This window comes from Cannabis sativa, chromosome 5 (assembly GCF_029168945.1).
Source record: "Cannabis sativa cultivar Pink pepper isolate KNU-18-1 chromosome 5, ASM2916894v1, whole genome shotgun sequence".
In the NCBI taxonomy this organism is placed as follows: domain Eukaryota; kingdom Viridiplantae; phylum Streptophyta; class Magnoliopsida; order Rosales; family Cannabaceae; genus Cannabis; species Cannabis sativa.
Genome location: NC_083605.1, coordinates 53,453,911 through 53,476,530, shown reverse-complemented (window position 1 = coordinate 53,476,530; position 22,620 = coordinate 53,453,911).

Here is a 22,620-nt window from a genome sequence, read left to right as displayed (position 1 = left end):
TTCTAGTTTAAATTTACTGTTGTAATAGAAATTGATACCAATAAAGTTCTTTGACAATGTTTTCACACTCACTTATTTGAGTGGGAGAATTTTAAAATTCTTTACCCATTTTTATTAGGTTGACACTTGTGATAGGAACTTAAGAACACTACTGGGAAAGTAAATCTAACCATTCATATGGATAGAAATAACTTATCAGAATTATGAGAATAAGATATAGAATTCTTGCATAGTCTATTCGAATGACTTGGCAAAGATTCCTAACCCTCATAAAAATTTTATGGTATCTTAATTAGATTACTTAATCTCTAGCAAGTATTTTACACTTCATTTAAAATACTAAATTGCTATGTTGATGACTTAGTCTTAAAGGAACTTACAATTCCAGACTAAGATAATATGTCACAACTAGATATCCCTCAAAACAATAGTAAGAGGTTAAATGTATAATTTAACTAGACATCTACTGTTGAGTGGGAGCCATCTGAGATACAATCAAATAAGGAACATGAATGGACAGTCAAGAAACATTTATGAAAGTGACCTATATGTTAGATAATAAGGAACTATATATTAGTAATCCTTATATCTACACCAACTCATAAAGAATTAGAGATGGTGGTTACTCTGGGGGTGGAGGATTTATTCTAGAAGAGTGTAAAAACCCATCTATAATAATTCAAGCTCCATCAGTGAAGATATATAACTTTGTAAATTCGAAATCAGCAGAAAGTTATTCAACTGAAGAAAATTCTACACTGTATTATCTCTATTTCATTCTTTAAAGTACGAGAGATATGTCTTCTGTTTATCTAGATGTACTTAATAAGCAGTAAGGATTTCAGTATCCCTTGATGAGTAATGCATATAGTAAAGGATGTTGCATAATGGTTTATAAACATGGTTCCAGAAATTTGGGTTGAGTCAAATTTACTACACTTGATCTGAAGATCAAGACAACAGATTAATTGGAATGCACAACTTGTTTTATGTTAGTGCAAGTGGGAGTTTGTTGGGATTTTATGCCTTAAATAAAAGCCATTACAATCTAATCTGATTTTTTATCAATAAGAGATTAGAAGTGATTTATGTTAACATGTAGTTTTTGTTGGAATTATTTTACCAGGATCTTAGATCTACTCATAAGTATGTTGTTTAACACCCTAAATATGAACTTTCTAAAACGATAAATTAAACACATATAAAGTTAAGAAAACCTTACATTGATGCAGCGGAAATAATGTCTCCTTCCACTCAGATCTCTAACCCTTGTATCCTTTCTGTAGCAGAGTATTATCAAGATCTGAGCCGGAATGTCCTTCTTCTTTGAGTTTGATCCTTCACAGTCTTCCAATCTATGATTGAGTTACTGCTTGCTGTGTGTGGGCACTTACTCTTTCACTAGGGTCAAAATTTTATGAAGAGAGAAAAGAGAAGAGGTTTCGGCCAGGTATAGAAAGTAGGGAAGGCTCAGTTTTTCTGAAGAGAGAAATTTCTGTCAGATAACTAATGATGTGTGTTGTTTGACTGAGCCATCACTTTCTATTTATAGGCAACTATTAGGTTTAGGTTAAGAATTATTTGGCATTAAAATAATGAAAAAAATAATTTGAAATTCCACAAATAGTGGCCGGCCATGGTGTAGTTTATGGGCCCCACTTGATTTTGCAGTTTTATCAAATTTTATTTCTATTTTCTCAAAAACGCCAATTTTCCAAATCTAACCTTTTAAATGCCAAAACTAATTATTTAATAACTAAAATAGATTATTAAATAATATTTTCATTTAATTTAATTATTAACTAGACATATAAAGTCTATTAATATATAAATAAACCTAGAAACTCTTTTCTTTATAATTCCACCCCTGCTTAGTGAAAATTCATAAAATTAGACATAGTCTAACTTTAGAATTTTAATTGATCAATCACGAATCAATTAATGAGTCTTACAAGTAGAATGTTCTCAACTAGAATGGGGACCATGGATCTATATGCTGAGCTTCCAATAAGTGAACCAAATTTACCAAGTAAATTCCTACTTATGAATTCTTCGTTGAATCCACTCTTAGAACTTAGAATTGCACTCTCAGACTTAAATAGAGCATATTATATGTTCCACGATATCAATATGCTATCTCATTTAACCATTGTTATAATCTTATTGTGATTTAAAGATCCTCTATATAGATGATCTACATCGAGATGGGATTTCTTTACCGTTCTCACCCCTCAATGTATTTTGCCCCTTAAAACACTTAGCTACCTGTAAATGGTGTTTAGTGATCTAATAATTAGTCAGTTAAACAAGAGCTCATCCATTTACTTCTATTTGCTAAGCTCAAAGGGAATCATCACTTGACTTCTATACACCAGTAGAAGCTATAGATTCCATATTTATGTTCAGCACTCCCACTCAATCATACTATCATGTTCCCAAAATATACGTATCACCCTGACCTAAAAGTAGGCTTAACTAATAAATCAAAGAACATGAATAGCACTCCTGAGTTGAGCCTAAGCATATCAGGATTTAGATTCTTTTAATCTTAAGATCAACTACTGATATTGACTTGAAAAGATATATATAACGGTAAGTTTGTAATATCTTAACTTAGTTGCAATATCGGTCCAGTCCAATGTATACTCCATACATTCGAAACTAGTATACTTTACTAATGTCCTAGAAAGAACATAACACTTACTCCAAGTGTAAGTACACATCATCGCTGATTATCACATTAGTGTAAACCCAATAACACTGATGAAACAGGGACCAAGTCTTTTGATTCATATGATCACAATCACATTCCACTGTGTTGACGATACTGTAATTGTGAATAAACATATGATCTGGATTTAACTGATTCTGTGTGTAAATGTAATAAACATATTAAACCATTAGCATGTAAAATTCATGCAAACATCAATCACTTCAAATTTCTTATATTGATAACTAATCAGATTGTAAAGAATTTTATTTAGGGCATAAAACCCAACAGTTTTCATGTTTGTGGTTTAGTACATGTACAAAATCGGTTAAGTCCAGAACATACAGTCATTCAAAATTACAGTGATGTCAACACAGTGGAATGTGATTATGATTATATGATTCGAAAGACTAAGTCCCTATTTCATCAGTGCTTTGGACTTACACTGATATTATAATCAGCGATGAAGTGTACTTACACATTGCGTAAGTGTCATGTTCTTTCCAGAACATTGGCAAAGTATACTATTTTCGAATGTATGGAGTATACATTGGACTGGACCGATATTGATCTTAGTTAAGATATTATAATACTTACTATTGTATCTTTCCAAGTCAATATCACTAGTTAATCTTAGATCAAAAGATCTAAATCCTGATATGCTTCGGCCCAATCTCAGGAGTGTTATTCGTGTTCTTTGATTTGTTACTTAAGCCTACTTTTGGGTCAGGGTGATACGTACATTTTGGGAACATGATAGTATGATTGAGTGGGAGCGCTAAACATAAATATGGAATCTATAGCTTCTATAGGTGTTTCGAAGTCAAGTGATAATTTCCTTCGAGCTTAGCTATAAAGAAGTAAATGGAAGAGCTCTTGTTTCAGTGATTATATTTTAGTTCACTAAAACATCATTTACAAGTAGCTAAGTGTGTTAAGGAGAAAAATACATTGAGGGGTGAAACGGTAAATTTATCTCTACTCGGTGTAAATCATCTATATAGAGGATCTTTGATCAATGAGATTATAACGATGGTTAAATGTGATAGCGTATCTATATGGTGGAACATATAGAGCGTTCTATATAACTGAGAGTGCAATTCCAAGTTCTAAGAGTGGATGCAACAAGGAATTAATAAGTTAGGGAATTTATTTGGTAAATTCGGTTCAGCTTATTGGAAGCTCAGTAGTATAGGTCCATGGTCCCCATTCTAGTTGAGACCGTACTGCTTGTAAGACTCAGACAATTGATTTTGATTAATCAATTATAATTCTAAAATTAGACTATGTCTAGTTTATGAATTTTCACTAAGCAATGGCAAAATTGTGAAGAATTATAGTAAATGACAATATTATTAATTAAGAGACTCTATATGTCGAATAAATAATTATAGTCAATGACAATATTATTTAATAATTTATTTAAGTTATTAAATAATAAATTTTGGCATTTAAATGGTTAGAATTTAAAAATTGGCGTTTATGAGAAAATAGAAATGTAAATTGTCAAAATTGCAAAATACCAAGTGGGGCCCATTAACACCATGGCCGGCCACTTGGAGAGGCTTTTTCCAATTAATATTTTCATTATTTTAATGCCAAATAATTACTAACCTAAACCTAGTGGTTACCTATAAATAGATAGTGATGGCTCACACCGAAATGTGAGATTCAATAGATTGCCTTTAGAAAAATTGAGCCACTCACTATCCTTCTATAGCCGATCTCTCTCTCTCTCTCTCTCTCTCTCTCTCTCTCTCTCTCTCTCTCTCTCTCTCTCTCTCTCTCTTTTCTTCTTCTAATTTCAAAAACCTTGAGTGATAGAGTAGTGCCGACACACAACAAGTGGTATCTCAATCATAGTCTGGAAGATCGTGAAGAATCCAAACTGAAGAGAAGGACATTCGGACTTAGATCTTGGTGATACTCTGCAACAGAAAGGATACAAGGGTTAGAGATCTGAGTGGAAGGAGACATATTATTCCGCTGCAACCAATGTAAGCTTCCTAGACTTTATATGTGTTTATTATAGTTTTAGAAGTTCATATTTAGGATGTTAAACAACATACTTGTTAGTAAATCTAAGATCCTGGTAAAATAAATTCCAACACACCACTATCCACTTCTTTTTCTAATTTATTTCCAAAAGTCGAATCTTTTTCAAGTTTGAGAGTTTGTTTTTTTTTTCTAGGGTTTCAAAGAAAAATAGCCAAGACCAAAAATGCTCAACCTTCTAAGAGGCCTGCTCGAGGTTTTGCCTTTGTTTATCTACCATCGCAACTTGTGCCACCTATTCCAGTGACCAGAGCTCCTTGGTCGTTGTCTGCTCCGACGAAAACAACCAAGAAGTCGAAATCCCAAGCTCAAAAATCAACTTACAATCTAAGTTCTCCTCCGATCATTTGTAACGCCCTAATGCTAAGGCACACTACAATGCTTTTTCAATTATAGTGCAATCTTTGCTAATCAAAGAATTTTCTCGAAAAACATGTTAAATTAAAACTTTCATACTAATTATTAAACTTTATAATATAATCAAATATTTACCAATGTCGGGATCCCGTTTTCAAACTTTGTAAAGTTAACATTCCAAAATATACATTTATTACAGGTCGCACAGCGACTACGAAAATACAGTCCCCAGATGTCCCGAGACCGAACACTCCAGGTCGCGCTGCTTTGACATGTACAATCCCACCCAAGCTTAGGTTCACTCTTGTTCATCCTTCGCCTTTCCTTTACCTACACAAGGAAGCAGAACTGTGAGTAGACAGACTCAGTAAGTAATGCATATAACATATCATATAATTTCTGACCTGTAATTAGGCGCCCATACACCTATTTACAGGGCTTAACAGATGAGCATGAACGTTCAATACTAGGGTACAGCCACTGTACCACATACACAACGTACCTCACTGTGCGAGTGTTGGTAGGGTTTGCTTCGTACCTTGATTACCACTGAGTGATATACCACACACCTTAGCACTTTTCCGTACTCGTGTTGGTATCACTGTATTGTACTCACAAACAACACTCACTATACCAACGCACTCTGTATCATAACCACACAAGTGTTGGTAGTGCAAACAACAATCTAAGCATGCATATACACACACATACATACATTCAGATAATCATATCACACATTATATTCAGTTCTTACCTGATTTCCGAATTCAAGTGTGCTGGCCGACCTGAACGGAAATCTCGTGCTAGATGGATGCCCTAATCACATTTTGAAACCGGGTAAGTTACATGATTAAAACCCTAACCCCGGGAAATCCAAATCCAAAACCCTAGGTTCTGTTATACTCTCAATAGGTTATTCTAACTCTAGAAATGGGGAAACACCCAACCGAGGCATCGCAAAGGCGAAAATTGAGAAAATGAAAGGCCCGGGGAACCCTGCCAAAACCGGCTAGCCGGTTTTTGTGGCCCTGCAAACCGGCTAGTCGGTTTGCACCAGGTTTCCCAAAACCTTTCATTCATTGCTCAATTATCCACTAAATGCAATGAAACCTTCCAGAGTACCTAATTAGGGCATATATAATATTTTCCAACCAATAAATCACAGAACAAACCATCAACACCCAAGTTGCCATTAAAGCTCAAAGTTGCATAAAACCAACAATAAACCTCAAAACCAGCTGCTATGAACTAAACTCAATCCAAACTAACCCTAAAATTTGAACTAAACAAACATCAAACCCTAACAGCTCCTAAGTCACAATTTCACTACTTCAAACTAACTCAAAACTTGAAAACTAGAGAAGAGTTCATTAGGGCTTACCTTAGGTTGATTTCCCCCCTTGAATTCCTTGCTGAAAACTCAGAAAAATGGAAGAGAAAACTAGTTCTTGCCCTTGCTTTGTCCCAGCCGAAAGAAAGAGAGAGAGAGTTCAAGAAATGTCTTAATTTCCTTATTTTCTTGATTTTTCTTCAAATGGAAAAAGGATTTCAATTAATCCTTTGCTGCCCAAATAATGGCTAGGTGTCATCCTCAAAATCAGCCACCTAATCTCCCCTTTAAAAAGATTAAAATGCCCTTTAACCCAATACTAAGGTATTTCTAAAGCTAGGGGTAAAATGTTCAAATCCCATAACCCCGCTCAAACACGATAATTTATTTTCTCTAAAATATTTCCCATTAAGAAATAAGGTTCTAAACTTACCCATGTGATCAAACTAGCCATCCATCGCATTTTCCGTTGTCGCCGAGCAAAAATTACAAAAATTGCATATTTCACATATAAGTTAAATAATACCCCTAGAGTTTAATAAAATCTCTGAAATCGAGAAATTATAACTCTAATATTTATTTCTAAATATTGGGGTCCACAATTAAATAAATTCATAAATAATAATAAAATAATAAAAATTAGTGTTAATTGCCTTTACTAATTCAAATTACTAAAGCGGTCATTACATCATTGCTTCTCCAATTTCAACCACAACTTCTGGCTTGGTGATCATGATGAAACTCATTTATCTAATCACTCATTGTTGAAGTCTTCTTCTTCGAATGGTGCTCCAAATGTCGAGAAAGCTATTGTGCCCTTGCCTACGGTGAGCTCTCAAACCAGGTCCAAGGTGTCCACACCAAAGAAACCTGAAGTGGTTCTGCCCAAAGGAGCCTCCAAAGGAAAGAAAGTGTTGCCCTCTTCCTCAAAGGGCAAAAACCTCAAAGAGAATCCTCCTTCCATTTCATCATCGGACTCTGAACCTGAAGAAGAGACCAAAGAGAATCAAGAATCAGAGGGTGTGTCTGATTCTAGTGAAGAGTTTGTTCCCAAAGAACAACCCTCTGCTGACGATTCTGGGTCTGTAAGTGAAGTGCCTGAAGTTGATCCTGTCAGTGCACAACCAGTTGTTGTCCAGTTCCAAAGGAGGACAAAGGAAAAAGACCTGTGGTTTCTCCAAGCCTTATTCTTCCTCAAGAAAGAAAGAGGCCCTCTAGTATTACTCTTTAAAAATTCAAGCCCCATTCTCATTATTTTTGTTACAATGATAATCCTAGAGACGTGCAATTTTATGAGAATAGGAATTTTACTGTTGAGAAAATTTCAATGTCATTGCTCATAAGCCATTTGGGGTTTATAACATGTTAAAAGAAAGACAATGGGTGGATACTTTGATCATTTTTAATGGATATGTGGATTGAATTTTCAAGGAGTTTTATGCTAATATCACTGATGAGTGCCTCGATGAGGACTCTTTTATGTTTGGCAAAGTCTTTGTCAAAGGACACTGGTATTCCTTTACTGTGAAGGATGTGGCTGAAGTTCTCAATCTGCCCATGAGAATTGAGCCAATTGATGTGGAATTTGATCGTCAAAATGTGTTTGGGTATCTCACTAGTAATAATGATGTGGAACTCTCTGACACAATGCATATGTCTCAACTTACCTATCACCATGTTGCTCTTATGAGGTTTGCCATATCCAATTGGTTTCTTTGTTCAAATCCGGTAAATGTTTTAAACGAACATGCCTTCTTTTTGTATAAAGTTTCTATTGGTGCTAAAATTGATTTGGCTGACATGATTTGGGAGAATATTGTCTCTCTTAGAAAGGGCAAGAAACCTAGACTCAATCTTATTTTTCCTCACTTGATTTATAAGACTTTTTCTAACAAAGAGGAGTTGATTCTTGAGAATGAAACCATAGAAATGCCTGCTGTTGGTACCACTTTCAAAGTTCCAAAAAAACCTCCTCAAGGAAAATCTGCTAAGAAAAAAGCTCGGTCTGCTTCCCGCGGTGCTACTAATGAACCTGCTGCTGCATCTGCCTCCACTTCTACTTCTACAAAATTGGCAGAATTCAACTTGCGTTTGGGAAGAATGGAGACAAATCAAGCCTTACTTCTTAGGAGGATGGACATCATCATGAAATTCTTCCTCCAATGATGATGAATAAGTGGTCCATTTTTTATCTTTTGCTTTTTATTTTTGTATTTTGAACCATTATGACTTTGTTCACGTTTTTTTGTTATCTTTGCCACCTTGATAGACAAAAAGGGGGAGTAGTATTTATTTTTCGGATTGTTTGTTACAACTCTGGACCGTTATTTTAGGGGGAGTTTGTAACGACCGCTCTAGTAATGTGGATTAGAAAAGGCAATTAGCGCTAATTTTTATTATTTTATTATTATTTGTGAATTAATTTATTTGTGGACCCCAATATTTAGAAATAAATATTAGAGTTATAATTTCTCAATTCCGGAGATTTTATTAAACTCTAGGGGTATTATTTAGTTTATATGTGAAATATGTTAATTTTGTAATTTTTGCTCGGCGACAACGGAAAATGCGATGGATGGTTAGATAATCACATGAGTAAGTTTAGAACCCTATTTTATAGTGGGGAATATTTTAGAGAAAATTAATTATCGGGATTGAGCGGGGTTATGGATTTTGACCATTTTACCCCTAGCTTTAGAAATACCCTAGTTTTAAGTCTAAGGGCATTTTGGTCTTTTGTTTATGGTTGAGTGAGGTGGCTGCCCAAGTAATTGACACCTAGCACTTTAATTTTCAGCCAAGGATTAATCAATCCTTTTCCCAATTTGGAAAATCAAAGAAAAGAAAAGAAATTAGAAGAAAACATTTCCTCTTGAACTCTCTCTCTCTTTCTATTCGGCTGAGGCAAATCAAGGATCAAACCAGATTTTTTCCTTCCATTTCTTTGAATCTAAGCTAGGATTCAAAGTGGTTTTATCTAAGGTAAGCCCTAGAACTCTTGCTTATGTAATTTTTGAGCTTTTTACTTAGTTTGAACATGCGGTTTTGGGAGTAAGTGGCTGTTAGGTTTTAAAGTGTTTAAGGTTCGAATTTTAGGGTTTAGTTGAGTTGATTCTAAGTCCTAGTTGCTGGTTTTAATGGGTGTAGATGGTTTTTATGCAATTTTAGGTTTAAAGTTCAAAGCTTTGTTCATTAATGGCAACTTGAGTTGTGATGGTTTATTCTGAGAATTACTGCCTGGAAATCATTGTGTATGCATTGTATAGGTATACTGGAGAGTTTGGTAAAGTTTGGGATTGAATTGAATCAAGGGGGATGATTTTTGGTTCCCAGCAGTAGAACCGGAATTCCGGTTCTGGGTGGTCTGTACCAACCGGTCGACCGGTTGGTGACCCAGAACCGGGATGCCGGTTGGGAACCGGTCTACCTGTTGGGGGAATTTCCAGAACCCTAGTTTTGGCCAATTTTGAGATTTTTAGGGTATTGCCATGAGGTTTATCGATAGGGAAACTTTTAGTTTCAAGTTTTAAGTCCCGGAAAGTGATTTAGCGAGTCACTCATCTGTATTACTATTATTGTGATTAGGGCATCCATCTAGCACGTGAATTCCGTTCAGGTCGGCCAGCACACTTGAATTCGGAAAACAGGTAAGAACTGTGTATAATGTATGATGTGATTATCTGAATGTGTGTATATGTGTTTATATATGCATGCTTGAATTATGTTAAACACTACCAACACTTGTATGAATAAGTTATAGAGTGCATTGGTACAGTGATTGTTGTGATTATGAGTACGATACAGTGATACCAACACAAGCATGGAAAAATGCTAAGGTGTGTGGTACATCACTCAGTGTTACTCAGTGATCGGGATAAACCCTACCAACACTCGTACAGTGAGGTACGATGTGTATGTGGTATAGTGGTTATACCCTGGTAATGAACGTTCATACTCATCTGTTAAGCTCTGTAAATAGGTGTATGGGCGCCTATTTACAGGTCGGAAATTATATGGTATGTTATATGCATTTCTTACTGAGTCTGTTGACTCATAGTTTCTGCTTCCATGTGTAGGTAAAGGAAAGGCGAAGGCTGAACAGGAATGAACCTGAGCTCGGATGAGATTGTACATGTCAAGCGGCGCGACCTGGAGTGTTCGGTCTCGGGACATCTGGGAGTTATATTTTGAAAGTCGCCGTGCGACCTGAGACTTTTGTATTTTGAAATGTAAAGTTTAAAAAATAAATTTTACGAAGTTTGAAATCGGGATCCCGGGATTTGTAAATATTATATTATATTACAAAGTTTAATATTTAAAGCAAAAGTTTTAATTTGACACGTTTTTCGAGAAATTTCTTTGATTAGCAAAGATTGCACAATAATTGAAAAAGCATTGTAGCGTGCCTTAGCATTAGGGCGTTACAGAGTTGTTTTGTTTGTGGTTTGTGTACTTTTCCGTTTAAAAAGTTGCTTTGTTTGTGGTTTGTAAACTTTTCCATTTTAAAAGTTATTTTGTTTTTTTGTGTTAGAATGCTTTCATGCAGGGGGAGTATTTTCTATACTCTTTTATTTTTGTTTCTAACACTTGATGTAATTTTTCTCCAAATAAAATGTTTTGTCAATTAAAGTTCCAAAGGGGAAGATTGTTAATTCCATTTTTGGCATATTTAATGGACAAAAATATTTTATTATTTATTATTAACTTCGCTGTGGTGATAATATTGGTTTCCTTATTTTGTGTATCTAACTTTGGAAGGAAAGTTTTGGAAGGAAAGTTGTCCAACTTTCCTATTTATGGAAATTAAGGTAAAAAGGGTAAGTTTGATTACTCAATTTATTGCTATCTAACCTGCTGTGTCTTTCTGATCTTGTGTGAGTTTCCCATTTTGTTAGATCAGGTTTCTTGAGGAGAAAACTGGACTTAAACTTTCCTTTTCTATAAAAGGAAAGTTGCACTTACTGCTCACGATTTTGTAGGTACAAAAATAGAAATTCCTGGGCTGATTGAAGATTTCTTTTCGGGAATTTTCTAGTGGGCTGTCGTCTTGTTCAGACAGTGTGTAAGCTGTCAATAAGGTGTATATTGATTATAAATACACCTTGTAGCAGCTAGGTTTAGTATCTCTTTTGTATCTTTGATTTTTACTCATATCTTTAGAAAAGAGAGTCTTATTTTGTAGATAAGAGCTTGTTCGACTTACTCTGTTTATTTGTATTTTGTATTATGTTGAGTCTATATTCAAGTCTACAAAGAAGAAGACCAACAGTGCTACCTTCAGGAGAAGGTTTTACAAAGTTTTCGGAAGATTGCTTTTCAAGTTTTGCACCGGGAGGAAGCAAGCACTCTTCAAGGAGATCGAAGGGAGTTAGAGATCTTGAAGTTTCAACAAGGTTTGGTTAGAAGGTGGAATACATCAAGCTTGCTGCATATAATAAGAGGGAGTTTATTTATGCATAAGTCAATTACTTTGTATTTTTGAGACCTATCTAATGAATCTTATATCTGGGCGTGGCCTCGTGGACTAGTAACAATCTAAAAGGATTGTTGAAACCACGTACAAAGACCTTGTGTGTTTTTACTTTTCTGAACTGTTTGTTTTTCTGGCTTTTAGAGTTACAGAGTTGTATTCTGTAGCTACAGAAAAACTGTTTCAGTACTAGTTTTATTATTTTGCATTTAATTAAATAATAAAATTGAGAATATTAAAATACTGAATTTCAATATTAAACCAAGAAAAATTATTAAATAACCACATTTTATACATAAAGATTATTCAATTTTTTCTTTTTATAAAGTGGAAAATTATAATTTCTTTTTTAAAAAATAAAATAAAAGGAACCCCAAACAAAAAAAAAAATAGAATTGTTTCATGTAAAGGTATTAAAAAGTAAATCAGAAAATAGTGTTTGAGAAAACAATTGTTTCTTTTCTTTTGGGAAGCATCTTGATTTTATTTATTTATTTCTTTATTTTTGAATAGATAATATATTAATTTTTATTTAAAAAAAATTGTATATCTATCTCTTAAGCATCTATTAATTACATTTTAATTAAGTTGTAAATAATATTTGTTAATTATGTATTAAAGTGTTATATAGAATGTGACATTTAAATGAGTTGCAATGTTTTAAAATAGGAACATAGAGAAGTGGGAAAGAAGATTTGTGTCCATAGCGTAAGTGGTTAATGGGCATAACTTATACATTGTAGTGTAATATTTATTGCCCATAATGAGCTCTTTTTGGTCGGTGTAACGCTTAGTTGATTAAAATCACCTAAATTCTTCACGGACAAAGTTGGTTTGTATATGGTAGCTAGTTATAACTAAGCTAATTTAATTTTTTTTCAGTATTATAATATAGTTACTTAAAATTATAATTTTAATGTATAGGAAGATTATAAATATATTATCGTATTTTATATTATTATTAATAATCTAATTATTAAAAAGTAAATGCACAATTTTATTAATTAATATTTAAAATTCTTTATTAAGAAGTTTAAAATTTATTATATGTAGTATTTTAAATTGCTTTGTTAAAAGAATTTATTTTTATAAAAATAAATAAATAGAATGGTGTTAAAAAAATTACAGTGTTCCTTATAATACATTATTTTTATATCTCGATCATTCAAAATTATTGCTATTATTGTATCTCACTTGTCGTCTCATTATATCTCACTTATTTTCATCATCGTATCTCATTCCTTGTTATTACCGTAGTTTACTTATAGACTTATAGTCTTTATTATGGTATTGTATTTCCCAAATTTATATCTTAATCTTAAATTTCATCTTGAATTTTAAAACATTTGTTCTGTTATTATTAATTAATATGTTTTAAAAAAGTAATTATTATTTTTTAAATATCTTAATAAAAAAAAAAAGAAAATATATAAAAAAATGTAATATTTTAGTTATGAGAAATGCTAAAAGACAATCCTCTTTGGTATCATACCACTATTGGTGTAATTAAGTAGTAGGTCCCACATAACTTAAAAAAAATAAGATTTAAGGAATATCGCTAACCAACCGTAGAGTGCCACCTATCAAATGGGTTGGACAATTGAAATATTATTTCAACTATCACATACAATTAATTATTATTATTATTATTATATCTTATTTTTTTTTAAAAAAAAAAGGTAAAAATATACACATTAGAGTTATTATTATTATATTTTTTTTTAAAAAAAAGCAAAAAATATTAAGGCATATATATTAATTGACATTTTATCTATGTATATAAACAAAATTTACTATTAATTATATTTGATTTAAGTTTTAATATTTTTTTGAAATTAATTTTTATTTTCTAACTTTTTTTAAATATTTAATATTTTTATAAAAAAAATTATTAAAATAATAATAAAATATCAATTTGTAGATTTATACATTTTTTATAGAAAAATTATTAAAATAATAGTAAAATATAAATTTGTAGAATTTCGTTTTAATAAAATATTAAATTGAGAGAATTAAGAAGAGAAGATAAAAATAATTTTAAAGTGATTTTAAAATATCATGTCACCGTCCTATACTTCTCTCTTATATGTATATATATATATTGATTTTAATTTCGTAATTTATTATAGTTATAAGATAATATAACAAATTTTTGTTCAATTATCCAATTCAATGGTGTTTTATAATTTATTTTTATGAAACGAATATTTCAACCGATCCTTAATATTTTTATATCTTGAATGTTTTTCATAATGTATATCATGTCAATATGGCAACTTTAATTATCTTTATTGCTTGTCAGATTTGTTTTCCTTTATGTCTTAACATAAAGATGGAGATGTTTCGAGGAAGGAAAAGGAATTAAACCATTGTTTGAGTATTTGAATAAGGAATATTTAATATTACATCTGAGGGCAAAGAAAAAAGAAATATAAGGAAAAACAACCAAACAAATGTTCATTTATTTTGTCTGACAAAAAAATATAAACTTTATGGATCTCTTGAAATCAATATATTTATTTACGAACAACTAACATGAACCTCATTAGTTTTAATAGTGAGATTACAAATATTTGGTCAGACATTGCTTTCTACGTTTTCATGGTAGAAAAATAAATAATGTTAATCTTAAATGTTCATTTATGAAACACATTATCACAATTAACTACAATCTACAATGGTACTCATGTAACGTATTATTTATACAAGAATTACTGAAAAACTTTCTCCTTCAATATTTTACAACCACAAACTTTCTGATGGTTTGAGAATAAATTTGTATTGGCTTAAATTTGTATGGGATGGATATTAGGTAGTGTAGTATGATGATGTTGATAAGTTGATAAGTTGTATGATTGGTGGGACAAGGAAGAGTTATGTGTATAATTTTTTATGTGTGTAGTAAGAGAAGAGACAAGATAGTAAGTTAGTAGTAAAAGATTTGATTTGGCTTACTCAAGTTTGGTTACAATTTGGAACCCTTGATGGGTATTTATAGTTGCTAGCCTTCAAGCATTTGAGGCTAGAATTGTTTTCTCTAGATCTTTCTAGTTCAAGAATTTTATCCATACATTTCTACATATTTCTTAAGCATGCATAACTAGAAACTTCTAGACTAAAGTTTTCTAGAAATGCCTATGTTCTATTGTATTTCTACATGTCTAGAAAATTCTAAATTATTCTACAATTATCTAAAAGTTTAGAGTATGTTTTTCTACAAATGTGTAGAAAATTCTAGACTTAATTGAGTATTGTAGAAATGTGTATCAATTTCTAATACTTTCAAATATAATGTACTGAGTAAATTTACCCTAGTGGAGACCATTTTATTTTTGTAAGTATATTTCTTTTAAAATCATGTACCTTTGTGATTATTTAAGAATACTTTTAAATTTTTAAAATATTCTGGTTTATAGTGTTGAAAATAAGGTTAAGATATTTACTTATCACACATATATTTGAAAAATAAAATAATTACTCGTACAACAAAATATTTAATTCTTATTTTCGGCGGTATTGTAAATTGTTTTGATTTTTTTTTTTGAAAATTTGTAGGTTGTTTAATAAATACCTATAACATATACGATTTTTTTTTTTTTAAAAAAAAAAAAAAACTGTTGAATACCAAATTAAATTAGATACAAAATTAGACTTAGTATAAATTTTTCCTATAATACTATCTTTTTTACTTACTGAATATATTATTTAAAAAAAAAAAAAGAAAAGAAAAAAGAGGTTGCTGGCTCGAGATAGGTTGATAAAGATTTGGTATTACTACTGATTCTATATTCTTTCTCTGGGAGTTATAATGAGTCACATGAATATTTATTCTTTCAGTTTTTCCTTATATAGGAAAATTTTTCTTAATCAAGTGTTGGATTGGATGAGTATTGGCACTCATAACTTTTGTTTATGTGGTCTTATAAGTTGGATTAGGCGGTGTAGGCATTCCAGAATCCGAAGAAGTGTGTACAATTGTAATGGCTAATATTTATCATATTTTGAAATAGACTTTATTTTCTAAACATTTGAAAATAAGTGTAGCAGTACATATTGGTGAAGAATTGATTGCTGTTTAAATATATTTGTGCATAATAAAATTTTTAGCTAATTCACCAAAACAAAATATTATATTTGTATTCGATGACAATGAGTTCCTATGTATACTTTTACTTTATACTAGTGAAGTACCACGTGCACCAAGTAGTATATAAATTATATATTGTGTAAAATTATATTTATATTTAGGTGACGTTAAATTATATGTAATAAAATATAATAGAAAGAAAATAATTTTTATTCTATTATTTTATTTTGTTGCATCTTAAAGAACTAAAATATTCGATGGTGTTTGGTTAGAGGTAATGAAATGGAATGGAATAATTAAAAAACAATTTTCATTCTATTTCTTGGTTTGGTTGCATTTAAAATTATTGGAATACCATTCCATGGAATAGCCTTTCTATTATTTTGGTGGAATGACTATTTCATTTTGAAATGGAAGGAAAGATCATTCCAATACAAGATTTGAAAATATTTAATATTTTTTTTATCAATTTTTTTATGGATTTTAAATTTTATTTTATTCCATTCCTATTCCAATTCTCATTCTCATTCCTATTCCTATGTTTTCATTCCTCACAACCAAACGCCACCTTAGTTCTTTTCTTATTCCTATTCTTACTAAATATTATCATAATATTTAGTGTTTTTATGAGAAATTTCTTTTACAAAGCTTAAGACCCAAATAAATAATTTTTTATATATATTTTTAAGGAAATTACCCCATATACTCTATTTTAATTTTTTTAAGATACAATTTGGGTTGCTCTGGTAGTTTTTATGTGGGTGCTATGTGGATTTTAATTGCGATTTAAGTTGCTCCGTTAGTTGCTACAGGAATTTCTATGTGAAACTCTATAAAAAATGTAAAAAAAAAAAAAAAACTATTTATAAGTATAAAAATGAAAAAGGTCCATATTTTTATAAGTATAATATATGGATTATATTTTTTATGGAGAATAAACATAACTTTCCTTTAAATTTTTTGACTTTTTCTTATAAGATTATTTATTTAATACAATATATTATTTTGGTAAATTTTTAAATATCATTTGTTTTAAAAACAAATATTTAAATATTATTCGTAAAGGATATCCACATATTTTTTTAATCTACTATAGTTATAATAATTTGTTATTAAAATAAAGTTCGTTCTTAACTACTTAAATTTTATTGATTTTTAATCTTTATTTGATTTCAACATTACTTTTGAAATTATACTAAATAATAACACTTTCTAAATTTATTACAAAATTATGGTGAAGAAATATTAGGATAATCTAATAATCATAGAGACCTTAATATATTTACAAGTTATATTACTTTAAGGGAGTATGTAATTCAATGAAAGATAAAAATATCCAAATATTATCAATTGGATGTAATTTATATATATATATATTGTTAGCTTATATATATATCTTTTAAGGGGTATATATGTAATTTAATGTTAAAAAGCTCCAAATATTGTGTCTTTTATTTTAGTTATAGATTATAGATGAAATAGATATCATATATCAATGTAATTACGAAGAAAGACACAACACAATACAAAATTATTTTGTTAATAACATGTTTAGCAACGCATTTGGTGTGTTGTTGCTAATTCAGCTAGAGCATCCGAACTTATTAGTAAGAGTGTAAATAGATTGGGTCATATTTGATCCGGCTATGATCCAACCTGATCCAAATCATATACGAATTCATCATGTCCCGCCTTGCTAAATTATATCAGATCTGACCCAATTTATACGGATCGGATCTGATCCGACCTTTTTTATCAAAAATTTTAATTTTATATCTAACATTTAATTTTATATCCATTTTAATTTGTATTAGTATTTGTTAACGGTCTGCACTCGTTAACGATATAGATAAACTTTTTCAGCTAATAATATTGTTAAACTTTAATGGAACTTTGACTTCAATGCCAAGAAGAAAGAATTTCAGAATCTTTAAAGTATTTGAAAGTTATATCTTATAAATTTTCTTTCGATGATACAATTTTTTCCCTCCAAACCATCCCCTCTTCTATAATGGATGGGAGAGTCTAATTTATAGTCAGCCCCTTCCTCTTACACATTTAGCTTCCCCCATGCACCCTATGACCAGTCCCTTTCACCTATCATTACACTGTCCCCTAAGCAACCTGCCATGTCTAGAATCCTAAATTACACTAAAAAAGCTCCTTTCATTTTGTACCTCGGATGAACCAAAATTTGTTCCTGTTATGTAAGCAGGTTAAGCCGTCATTGTCCCCCCTGACACCTTCTCAGTAATTTTGCCGATGTCATGAATGAAAGGCGGATGAGCAGAGTCCTGAGGCTGTGTGCAAGGGTGGAGGGCTGGCTAGGCACGTGGGGAAGCTGGGCGCGCAGGGCTGGCATGCAGGGCAGGCTGGGCTCGCAGGGCAGACTGGGCGCGCGGGTAGGGCGCGCAGGCAGGCTGGGAGCACGGGCAAGCGGGGCGCGCGGGCAGCGTGGAGCTCCCCTTGGTAAACTTTCCGGGCATAAAACTAATGATTTCAAATATTACACTTAGTAATCTTTGGGGTCAATAGTATAATTTAATACAATACTACATTTAGTATTTTGACTGTTAGGATTTTATGCCCTAAATAAAATCTATTTCAATATAATCTTATTTGTTATCAATAGAAGATTAGAAGTCATTAATGTTTATATGTATTTTTCATGATTATGGTTTACTATACAATTTCTGTTAACTCAAGAACATATATTTATTTACATTTACATTGGTGTCAACATAGTAGAAGGTAATTGTGATTTTATGCTTCAAAAGTTTATGTCCCATGATTCATCATTGCACTGGATTTATACTGATGTGATAGTCAGCGATAAAGTTTACTTAAATATTGGATAAGTGTTATGTCCGTCCCAGGGCATTGGCAAAGTATGCTAGTATCGAATGTATGGAGTATACATCGGACTGGGACCAATATTGATTTTGGTAAAGATATATAATCTTACCGTTGAGTCTTTCTAAGTCATTATCACAGGCTGATCTTAGATCAAAAGATCTTAATCCTGATATGGTTAAGTTTGATTTCGAGAGTGTTATTTATGTTCTTAGAGTTGTTTGTTAAAGTCTACCACTTAGTTCGGGTAACACATACATCTTGAAAATATGATAGTACAATTGAGTGGGAGCGCTAATCATAGATACAGAATCTATAGCTTCTATCTAAACATAGAAGTGAAATAATGATTTTCTTCAAGGTTGGCTTAATAGAGATAAATAGAAGAGCTCTTATTTCAGTAATTATATTAGTTTACTGAAATATCATTTATAGGAAGCTAAGTATTTTAAGGATAAAATACATTGAGGGGTGGAACGGTAAATTTATCTCTACTTGATGTAAATCATGTATAGATGATCTTTGTTATTTGGATTAGAACGATGGATAATTCATAGCATATCTATATCTTGAAACATATAAGGCGTTCTATATAATTAAGAGTGTAAATCGAATTTATAGTGGCCCAAGGAGGAATTAATAAGTTAAAGAATTTACTCGCTAAATTCTAGATCTGCTTATTGGAAGCTTGGTTATATAGGCCCATGGTCCCCACACTAGTCTAGATAATACTGCTTGTAAGAATTAGTTAATTGGTTTTAATTAGCCAATTATAATTTTAAAATTAGACTGTATCTTATTTATGAATTTTCACAAAGCAATTGCTTAATTATGAAGAAAAGAAGTTTTAGTGTTTATTTGATAATTAAGAGACTTTTATTTAAGTCTAATTAATAAATAAATTAAATGGTAATTTTATTTGGTAATTCATTTTAATTATGAAAGAAATAGTTTCGACATTTAAAGGATTGAAATTAAAAATTATGATTTTTGTGAAAGAAAAGATAAATTGTTAAATAAAATGGAAAAATTCTAACTAGTGGGGCCCACATCTTATGGCCGGCCACTTAAGGGTAATTTTAGCCAATTTTTATCTTTTTTAATTCCATAAAATTTAAATCTAACCCTAGGAGAAATCCTATATAAGGAATAAGATGATCCTCATTCTCATCCAACCTAAGTCATTCTAGTTTTCATTCTTTGTCAGACAACTAGAGACTTGAGAACCTCCTGCTATAGAATTCAAATCTCCTCTACTTCTTCTTCATATTTTTTAGCCTTATAGTGAAAGAGTACATGCCCACACATAGCAAGTCAAGTACTCAATCGTTGTGTGTAATACTGTGAAGAATCCCACACTTGAAGGAGAATCGGGCTTAGATCTTGATAATACTCTGGGACAGAAAGGAACAAGAGTTAGAGATCTGAGTGGAAGGAGATATATTATTCCGCTGCAATCAATGTAAGGTTTCTTAACTTTATATGTGTTTAAATTTTATTATTTTAGAGAATTCATATTTAGGGTGTTAATCAATATACATATTAGTAAATCTAGATCTTGGTAAAATATTCCCCAGCATTGACTTGTATTAATAAATGGTGTAAAGTTATATTTTCAATAAACATGACCACAACATAAATTATGGATGAGGTCCAGATCTGGGTCTGGGTCGAGGTCCAAGTCCGAGTCCGAACGTAGGTTTGGGTCTCAGTTCTCGGGTCTTGAGTCTGGGTCCCAGGTCTGGGTCCTGGTCCCAGGTCCCATGTCTAGGTGTAGGTCTAGGTCAGAGTCTTGGTCTAAGTCTAGGTTCGGGTCCTGGGTCTGGGTCCGGGCCCAGGTTTGTGTCCTGGGTTCGAGTTTGGGTCCAGGTCTCGGTACAGGTCTGGGTCCCGAGTACGGATACGTGTCCGAGTCTTTGTTTAGGGCTAGGTCCTGGGTATGAGTTTGATCTCGGGCCCAGGTCTGAGTCTGGTCTCGGATTTGGGTTGGGGTCTAGTTCGGGGTCTGGGTCCTAAGTCAAGCCCCAAACCAAGTCCCTAGTCTCGGTCCAAGTCCAGGTTTGGGTTCAGGTTCGGGTCCGAAAACCCAAATCTAGGTCCGATCCAAAGTTCGGGTCAGGGTTTGGGTCCTGAGTTTGGGCCCGGGTCTAAGTTTGGATCTTAGGTGGGTATGGTCTTGGGTCTGAGGGGTTCGGGCTTGGGTTGAGGGTCCGAGTCTTGAATTAAGTTTTTTCTTAAAATATATTGAAACCGAATCAGATCAGATCTGATACAAAAAAAGTTAGACGGGGCAGAACGAATTTGATTCGAGCTCTAATAAGTATCCGAATGTTTCAGATCATAAGTGATCTATTGGGTCGGAGCTTCGACCTGCTCTAACTAAATAGATCTTTTTGACATGTCTACTTATTAGTAATTTTTAAAAGGAAAAGCATTTTTTTTGTGTGCAAGGGCATGCGTTTGAGTTTATCTTTTGTTGTGTTAATTTTATGATTAGTTTTCTCTATTAGTATAATCTGCTTAGTTATGGTCATCTCCATTATAAAATTTGTACATAAGGGCCGTGCAACCATTGTGGTTTTGTTTATATTTAAGAAAGTTAATTTTAAATATGAAGACAAAACCCGTCTCATACAAAAATATGGACTGCGTTGTGTTGTATTTATATTTTGAGAGTAAAGGCCTAGTGCAGCCCTTGAACTCAAATTATTTGTGTCTTGCTTTGTTTTACATGCACACATATGGTCTAAATACAAGCCAAAATACAGGTAATTTTTTATATAAGCAAATTATTCTTTTCCAATAAAATTTAAGAAAAAGGATAATTTAGTCTTTCTTTAAGCATAAATATATTGGTATTACTATATTAATATAACTTTATAATATTAAATTATCAATCACTATGTATATAAAAGTTAAAAATGTAATAAAAAAATCTATTGTTATGTATATTTTATAATAAAATATAAAAGATGGGTGTAATGGTACTTTTATATTCGTGCCTTAGTGTTGTGTTGTCGCATTTGTCATGTCATGTTGTATTTAAAGTTATACTATTTGTGCTGGCCCAAGCTCATAATTTTTTATGTCGCACCGGGTTTAATTTATATTTTTTTCGTATCATGTCGTACTCGTGCCTTTTGAACTCATGCCATGTCTAAATCAATTCCCTTTTAAATAAAAGACCAAAGTAATTTAATTTGATAACATACATGCTTTTCCATTTTTTTAACAGAAACATTACATTGTAGCGGAAGGATATAAAAATATAAAAATACACCAAAACAATCCTTTGGAGAATATAACATGAAGCTAAACGTGAGAAAATATTCCTTTGGAGTTTCCTCAGGAAATTTTTTGGGATTCATAGTTAACGTGAGCGGTATTGAGGGAAATCCTGAAAAGATCAAGGCATTAATAGACATGCCGTCACCGACAAAGCCTAAGGAAGTACAAGCCTTGACTTGAAGAATGGCTGCACTTAACTGATTCATTTTAAAGTCAACTGATAAGTGTGTGTCATTCTTCAACATATTGCGAGGCAACAAAAAGTTTGAGTGGGCAAAATAGTGCGAGGAGGCCTTTCAAAACATAAAAAGGCATCTCATAACGCCTCCAGTTTTGGAAAAACCAATAACTAGAAGGACGTTCTTTCTCTATTTAGCCATCTCGGAAGATGCGATTAGTGCAGCTATAGTGCAAGAAGAGGGCAAGCACCAGCAACCTATATACTACGTAATTAAAAGGTTACTAGGGGC